The sequence below is a fragment of the Netta rufina genome (genome assembly GCF_964035555.1).
Source record: "Netta rufina genome assembly, chromosome: 1".
In the NCBI taxonomy this organism is placed as follows: domain Eukaryota; kingdom Metazoa; phylum Chordata; class Aves; order Anseriformes; family Anatidae; genus Netta; species Netta rufina.
Genome location: NC_140123.1, coordinates 68,830,953 through 68,838,331, shown reverse-complemented (window position 1 = coordinate 68,838,331; position 7,379 = coordinate 68,830,953). Strand labels below are relative to the sequence as shown.

General features: G+C 45.8%; 1 protein-coding gene across 4 annotated transcripts in view; it reads left to right on the top strand.

The window, feature by feature from the left end:
- The first annotated feature begins 1,142 nt into the window (after nt 1–1,142).
- The window catches only part of UBE3A (ubiquitin protein ligase E3A), a 48,941-nt gene continuing 42,704 nt past the window's right edge, over nt 1,143–7,379 (top strand). For 3 of the 4 annotated variants that reach the window (XM_084294988.1, XM_084294987.1, XM_084294985.1), the window contains exon 1: nt 1,143–1,349. The gene's annotated coding sequence lies outside the window, so the exon portion shown is untranslated. Of the gene's footprint in view, nt 1,350–4,556; nt 4,647–7,379 lie in introns of all 4 variants that reach the window. The other variant, XM_084294986.1, reaches the window with a different exon arrangement.

The window sequence follows — 7,379 nt, the reverse complement described above, 5'->3', positions numbered from 1 at the left end:
ACCTGAAGTGCATTCAGGAGGCAGAACAACAAGACTATGCTGGTTTGAGTATCCCAAGGATATTCAATATCTTGGAGAGCTATTGTAGCAAGATGTGCTGAAAATGAATAATGCCTGAGCAGGCTGAGTAGGCCTGCGATGAGAGGACTGGCTCTGTGGGCAAGGGGAGAGCAGACGATGGTGTTTGCTTGGACTTTAGCCCGTGACTTGGCTCCCTGTAACACCCACAGAGCCAAGCAGGGGGTGAGGACTGGACACGGGGGCTCTGCAGCAGGGCTAAGGGGAAGCAGGAAGGGACCACATCTCACAGATCATTTGCTTTGTGTTACTATTTCTGGGGCGACAGGGGAGCTCGTGGCACAATAAACGTTATTCTCAACCTGCTATTTTACTCATTAAAACTGGCAGGTTTGGCAACTGGGTGGCAGAGGGCTTCCAGACACAAACTCTGTGTGCTTTAGCGAGCACTTTTAGAGGAGCACTGAGGCACGATGCCGGCTCGAGCCCAGCGACGCACCCCGCTTTGGGACCATGCTGAAGCCCGAGGGCATTTCGCTCAGGATTCATACCCCATATATATGTCTGGAGGTGCTAGGGCTGGGTGTGCTGCTCCAAAAATCTCTCACGTGAGAAATTTTAAAAATTCGAGCTAAATACGGGAAATAGTGAGTTCAAACACGGCAACAGAGCTGCGTTTTATTAAAGCTCTTAAACACACGCGCAGGGTAAAGATTTGGCTTCGATTTCACGCCTTTGAGAATGCATTTTCATGGTTTTAAGGGTTTATTTTAATATTTTAAGCGTTTGTGGCCCCAAATTAGGTGTGTTTTATTTTTTTTTTTAACCACCTCGTCTACCGGGTTGCGAGCGAGCAACTCAGTGACCCCCCTCCCTCCCCTCCCCCTCCATCAGCGCTTGCGCACGATCCCCCCCACCCATCCCCTCCTCCCCCCATCTTTGCCCTCTCCCAACATGGCCGCGACCGCCTCCCTCCCTCGCAGCGCGCAGGCGCCGCGACTCTATGATCCCACCGCGCTGCTAGCGCGCCCCCCCCTTTCCCCTGTTTCCCCCCCTCCCCGCGCGCTGCACGCCGGGACGCGCCGGGTCCTCCTCCTCCTCCTCCTCCTCCTCCTTCCCCCCTCCGCCGGTCCCAAGATGGCGGCGCGGGGCTCGGGCTGAGAGCGAGGAGCCCGTCGGCGACAGGCGGCGCACCCGCGGCCCGCCCCGGCCCTCCTCCCCTGCACAGGCCTCGGGGGCTCCTCCTCCTCCTCCTCCTTCCTCAGCGTCGTCGCCCGCAGCCCCCGCATGAGCCCGGCCGGCGGCGGTGGCGGCAGCAGCAGCAGGCCCAGGTGGGTAGCGCCGGGCAGGGCCGCGGTGGGGAGGGGAAGGGGAAGGGAAGGAGCTGGGGGGGGGGGGAGGCCTCGTGCCCGTCCCTAAAATCCGGCTGCGAGAGGGCGAAACGCGCTGCTCAACTCTGCCTCAAATAATCCATAATCTCGCCCTGCCTTCTGCCCCCTCCTCTCTCCGCTTCATGTAATTATTTTTTGATGTTGTGTCCCTCCGTGCAAGAGGTGCTGTCGCAGCCTGGGGTGGGTGCGTGTGGAAACTTCGCTGCCTCGGCAGGAGGCCGGGCAGACCTGAGGCTTCCTGAGATCCAGCTCCTCGGATGGGATTTCCCCTGCCTGTCTGCCAAAAAAGTTCGTTGCCGTGGAGTTGTACCTGGTTTTTAGCTCGGATTCGCAAGGAAGAACAACCCCTGTGAGCCTGTTGTCAGTGCATCTAATGTGTATTTTGAACTAGTTTGAAAAGGAGAGGCCTGAAAGATCAAGTTCCTGAAAGATTCGTGCGAGCAGCATCCACGTAGAGAGGAATTCCCCGCCAAGGAGAAAGCTGTGGTGCGAGTCTACCTGTACTGTTAGGCTGGGTGGGAGCAGGGTGGAGGTGATGGCAAGAAAAAAAAAGTAAGAAAGCTGCTGGAAAATGTACTTTAGAGGTCTCCCAAATGACTTGCTTTGGGTGGTGGTAGAGTATTTGAATATTGTGGCACTAAGCGCTCTGTGCGCTTGCAGCGTGGAAGCAGCTCAAGGTACTTTTTTCCTGTCTGAAAGTGCTGTGGAACTCAGTGTTTCGTGATTGTGTTGGACTGAAAACATGAGGCGTGCATCGCCAAGCTGCTGTGGGTATTCAGTAGTTTTCCTCACCTGCGTTTGCCTTTTAGAGCAGATGCAGCTTGCAGTGCTTATGACTACTGTCTTCATGACAGGGATGTGCTGTCAGTTCACTACACACAAATCTCAGCAGAAAAAGCTATGCCACTGTTCAGGTTTACAGGGCAGAAAAAACACCTTTAATTGAAATATTACATGAAAATAGTGCAATATTACAGATACTGTGTTTCTTGTGACTGCCCCATTTCACTCTGTTTACTGTTTAATGTGGCATCCTTCATAGTGGAATTAATAAGTTCTTTCTCTTTACCAGAGCTGTTTGATATCTCTTCACTGCAGTAACCTGAGTTTCTCCCAAGTGTTTAGAAATAAAAGCACACCAAGCTAGATGACAAAATAAATGATTTCACTTTTTTTTCCACTTCTTTGTGCATCTGTATTTTAAAAAAAAAAAAAAAAAGCTTGAAATAGTGGAGGTGTTTGTCTTTTTCATAGCAGTGAGTTTCAAAGCCTCATCTCTCGATCCAGGGCTTCTTCAAAACTAATGTGTGGGTTTTGATCGTTTTTTAATAGCAAACAATTTTCAGTCTTTTCTTAATTACTGCTGCTTCTTAAAGACACGCGAATGATTATCTTGTGTGAATGGAAGTTAAAACTTTGCATGTTAAGTATATCTAGGGACTTGCCAGAGTCTGTTAGAGCACCTTGAGACTGTACCTACGCTAATCAATTCAGGAAAATACAGCACGTTCACTTCGTTTTCATTCAGCTTCACTTTTTGTAAGAGAAAACATGCTTCAGATATATGAAATACGTACCTGTAGTGTGAAGTCATGCTTGTTTCACTTTAAATGCGTGCTTTGTTGATGTGTTTGTTAGTTTTTCCATGAATTCACAGGTCCTGCCTCACTGAATGTATAATTTGGAGGAGGGGCAGGAGCATCTTTGAGTCGAGTTTTAGTAGTCCCAAACATATAAACATGTTTAAGCGTATAACATCTTGTTAAGCAGTAATTAGCGTAGTACATGATATGACACTTTTAATGGAACAAATTAAGTGCTTATTTTATTGAAATATGCGTCTTAGTTTTTGCTGTGTAAGAAAGATCTATTTTTTTTTTGCCTCTACTACTTTTGGTTTCAGTTTACTTAGGGAATGTCCAGAGAGTATTCATTTTTTTGTAAAAGCAGGAAGTGTCTTTTTCCCCTTCTGCCTGCACCAGTGCATTCATCCACTGGAAGGCAAAACCCACTATTTCGTGAAAATAGAACACGAAATTGAGGGGCAAAGAGAGGGAATTCCTAAAGTATGTAGGCGTACATCTCATTTCAAGTGTCAGTCTTTGTTTCTGGTCACCGTAGTCCAGATCTTTGCTGAACTTCAGTTAATGATTGATATTGACTTTATTTATTTTCCTTAAGATAAATAGTTTTTGTTTTGTTTTGTTTTGTTTTTTTCCTGAAGTCTCCAGTATATTTGAGGTAGCCATGAGTTTTATGGAGAGCCAGTGTTCAAGGGCTTTCTGGTAGTAATCGAATTCTGATTTGTATGTGGAAGAAGAAGGGCAAGAAGTTCGCTGTCAGGGTCCATACAAAATAATTTAAAATTTGGTATTTATTTCCATTACTCTCCTACCTTGCCTAACTGGCTGCCCCAAGAGCATTGCACGCGTGGCTTAAATGTTTGTGTCCCAGAGACGACAGCAACGAGCACATCGCGCGTTTGAAGTGACTTTTGTTCTTGCCACCTTAAACACTTTGACCTTAACTAACATTTACTGCCTGAACTTCCTGTATATGTAGCCAGCACCTGACTGCCTCATGAAGCCACGACGTATGGCCCGTGAACGAAAGCTGGGAGGCTGCTGGCTCATCTGGGCAGCAGTGTGCGCGATATATCTCGCTGGTTAGCTGGAAGTCAGCAAAGGCAGTGTGAAGGTAATAGTTTGTAATGAAGCCACGCTTCAGCAGCTGTACCAACTGGGGAGATGTTTCTTCAGGAAAACAACCTCAGAGTAGAGAGGTTTGAAAATAATAGTCAAAATCAAGTGAGGTTTACATCCAGGATTCCTGCCTGGCAATGTAGCATAGGAATGAGTTGGACTTTAAATCACTAAATTCGAATAGTTCCACCTTTCCGTGGCAGATCGTATTGACAAAGTAACTTGTTGATTGCACAATTGCGTTATAAATTAAATATCATCTTACAAAGACTCCTCTTATGAATGAACCTCTTAAAGGAAGCATTAACTGCTTTTTACTTTTAATAGGTTGAAGCTGCTTCCCTGTGTTATGCAGACTGCTGGCTGGAGGAAGGGGGTGGAGATCAGTCTTTACTGATACTCATTGTCACCGCCTCGCGTGGATTTTTGTACCCATGTTTTACAGGGTGGTGAAGAATTAGGAGAAGCTGCGGTTGTTCAGCTGAGTGGATCTAAATGGGTGGCTTCCCTTTGGACCCTCACTCCTCTGTCTTAGGTAAGAGGGGTGACCTGCTCCTTTCGGAGCAACTTGCATTTCCTTAGAGCAGGCGTGTGTGTGTTGTAAGAGGAACTTCTAGGTAGAGCAGCAGAGGCTTGGACTTTTTTTGCAATCTCGTGGTTTGAAAAGGATATTCGTATTATGTGGTTTTCCAAGGCTTTTCATCAAAGAGCATTACTGCTTGCATCCATCCAAGCGTGCTCTTGTGCTTATGTACTGGAAGAATCATGCTCATCTTGTGTAGGATGCCAAGGATGGGACACACCGGAGGTGAATTACAGTAGTGATGTTTCACCACAACCTGGAAGTGAGGTACCTGTTGGCTGCTTGACAAGCAGGCTACTCGTTTTTTTCATGTTATATTCATTAGTGTATCAAAGAACATACTTAAAATCCTTGCGTGATGTCATTTTGCAGGTCGTGGCCTAAAGAATGAAATAAGACAAGCTAAGTGTATCAAAAACTATAAGGTACAGCATCTCTGTTTTGGACCTGCTGGAAATTTTGGTCATGAAGGGCCTTGTGTTAACCAGTGGGCTCACAAGCAGGAAATCATGGAGCTGGTGTTTAGGTTTGGTGGTGGTGTACGTTGGTCTGCTGCTGCTGCTGAGTCCATGTGTTTTTTTCCTCATTCTGGTAGTAGCATGGCAGGAATGATGCTGTCCTGACTGAGCTCAAAGTGTAGGGGTGAGGCTGGGCGTTCATGTCTCCTGCACAGAGATGACCACGCTCTTCCTCCCTTTGGAGGACCCTTGTTGGGATTTCTTGGTATCAAAAAAAAAAAGTATCAAAACCTTCTACCAATCCAGATAATACTTACGATATCTATCACTGCTTCAGAATTTCCATTTCCAATATGATGCTTTCATCTTCATCTGAATGTGGTCATACAAATGATGATTACTTCCTAAATCATAATGAAATCTAATACCCGAAGTCGTGCTGGCCACTATCACGGCTTAACACGCACATGCGCCCTATTCTTTGTTTAGAAAGTCCAAGGTACAGCAGTGCGTGCTGGCAACTGTGGCAGCACCTAGATGGTCGCTCAAACTGCTGTAGCAAAATTTGCCTGTTGTGGGTCATGGAAATACATTCTTGCTGTCCACACGAACTGTAAATTCTTCCAGTTCAGAGGTCAGGGGAGTTCTTAGGGGACTGTATTGCTGCACTTGAAATAACTCTGGTTCTTGATTGCAAAGGTTAAGTCCTTTCCTTTATAAGATGGTGATTAAATACTCCGTTTGCGTTTGACCTGAATATCTACCTCCAAACATCCTCCTTTCAATAAGGCTTGTTTTATTTGACTGAAGTGCTAAGAATGTCTGTGGTGGAAGAAGAAATTCTTACTTCAACTTATGTATTTGAAATTGTGTGAGAGGATCTATACTACTAGGCAGAACACCTACCATTTTCTTTAGGATAGCGTGCTTAAATTCTTCTCTTCTGTTCCCGTCTTGTGACAGCTGATGTGTGCTCTGTGTTTTAAAAGGTAGAGATGATCATTCAAGCTCCTGATAGATGTGACACTCTTACATCTTTTATCAGGCAAGAAACAAGAGTTGTAAAGTGTTTTTCATAACTTATAATTAGATTCTTAAATATTTTTGCAGTGCTGTACACTACACTTGGTTAATTCAGTAGCTTGCCATCTCTGTTAATGTGCAGTGCGACTCGAAGCCTTTTTCTTACTGAAAATGTGTGACGACAGCCACAAAAAAGCAGCACTCTTGGCTCTGGTCATGAGACAGATCGAGGGTTCTTCATGTGGAGTGGAAGCAGCAGCGTTAGCCTTGCTTTTAGCCACACGTGCCCATTTGCATCTTTTTTAAGCAGCTGTGGCTTAGTGTTAATCAGTAAATACACTGGAGGTAAATGTTGAAGTACATCTGATTTTGTGAGGTTACTGTCATTCCCGTTAGAGAAGCGTTGCAGATCCCACGTTCCCTTTTGCTGGTGTTCACGGAGCCTTTCCGCAGGCTGCTGAGCTCCTCGGGCTGGAGCTTGCCTCGGTGGTAGCTGGTGGTGGGAAGGCTGAGGAAGGAGAGCTGGCAGTCCAGGTGCTTCACTTTCACGCTCTTGGAGTTACTCTTTGCTGCTGCCAGCCACGTGTGTGAGTCTTCTCTATCCATCTCCTCCACTCGGGTCTTGCTCCTGCCATAACCTGTACTGTCTTCAACTACGTGGCTTCAGTTCCATTGGGACCCCTTGCTTTCTGGTCTCCTTTTGTGGGCAGTAATCCTAAGATCCCTGATAAATGTATTTTTGTTTGTTCTCCATGCTGTTCTTTGCTGGTACTTGGTGCTCGCTGTAAGTTGGTGCCTTTGTACCTTAGGGGATGCTGAGTGAATTGCGTGTAGATGGCGTTGCTCTGGGTGGGTACAAGAATGTGTGCATAAAAAATAAACATATTTTACAGTTTAAGCTGGAAGTCCTGTGGTATGAGATGTGAAAATCCTGTTCACATTTGTAAGAAACCTTCTAGCTGAGTTTGCCTAATGCTTTCCCTGTGAAAGTACAATTACTCTTCGTGCTGGTGCTGAAACACGGTGTAAAACAGCTGGATTTCTGCTCGTGGTATGGAGTGTCAGCACCTCCAAACAGGAAAAGCATGTTACTCTCTCACTGTTCAGATAAATTTATTCTTCTGAATATTAGTAATGTTTTTTTGACACATTGATGAACATGATGTTATTAATTTTAATTATATATAAATCCACATAATTATTG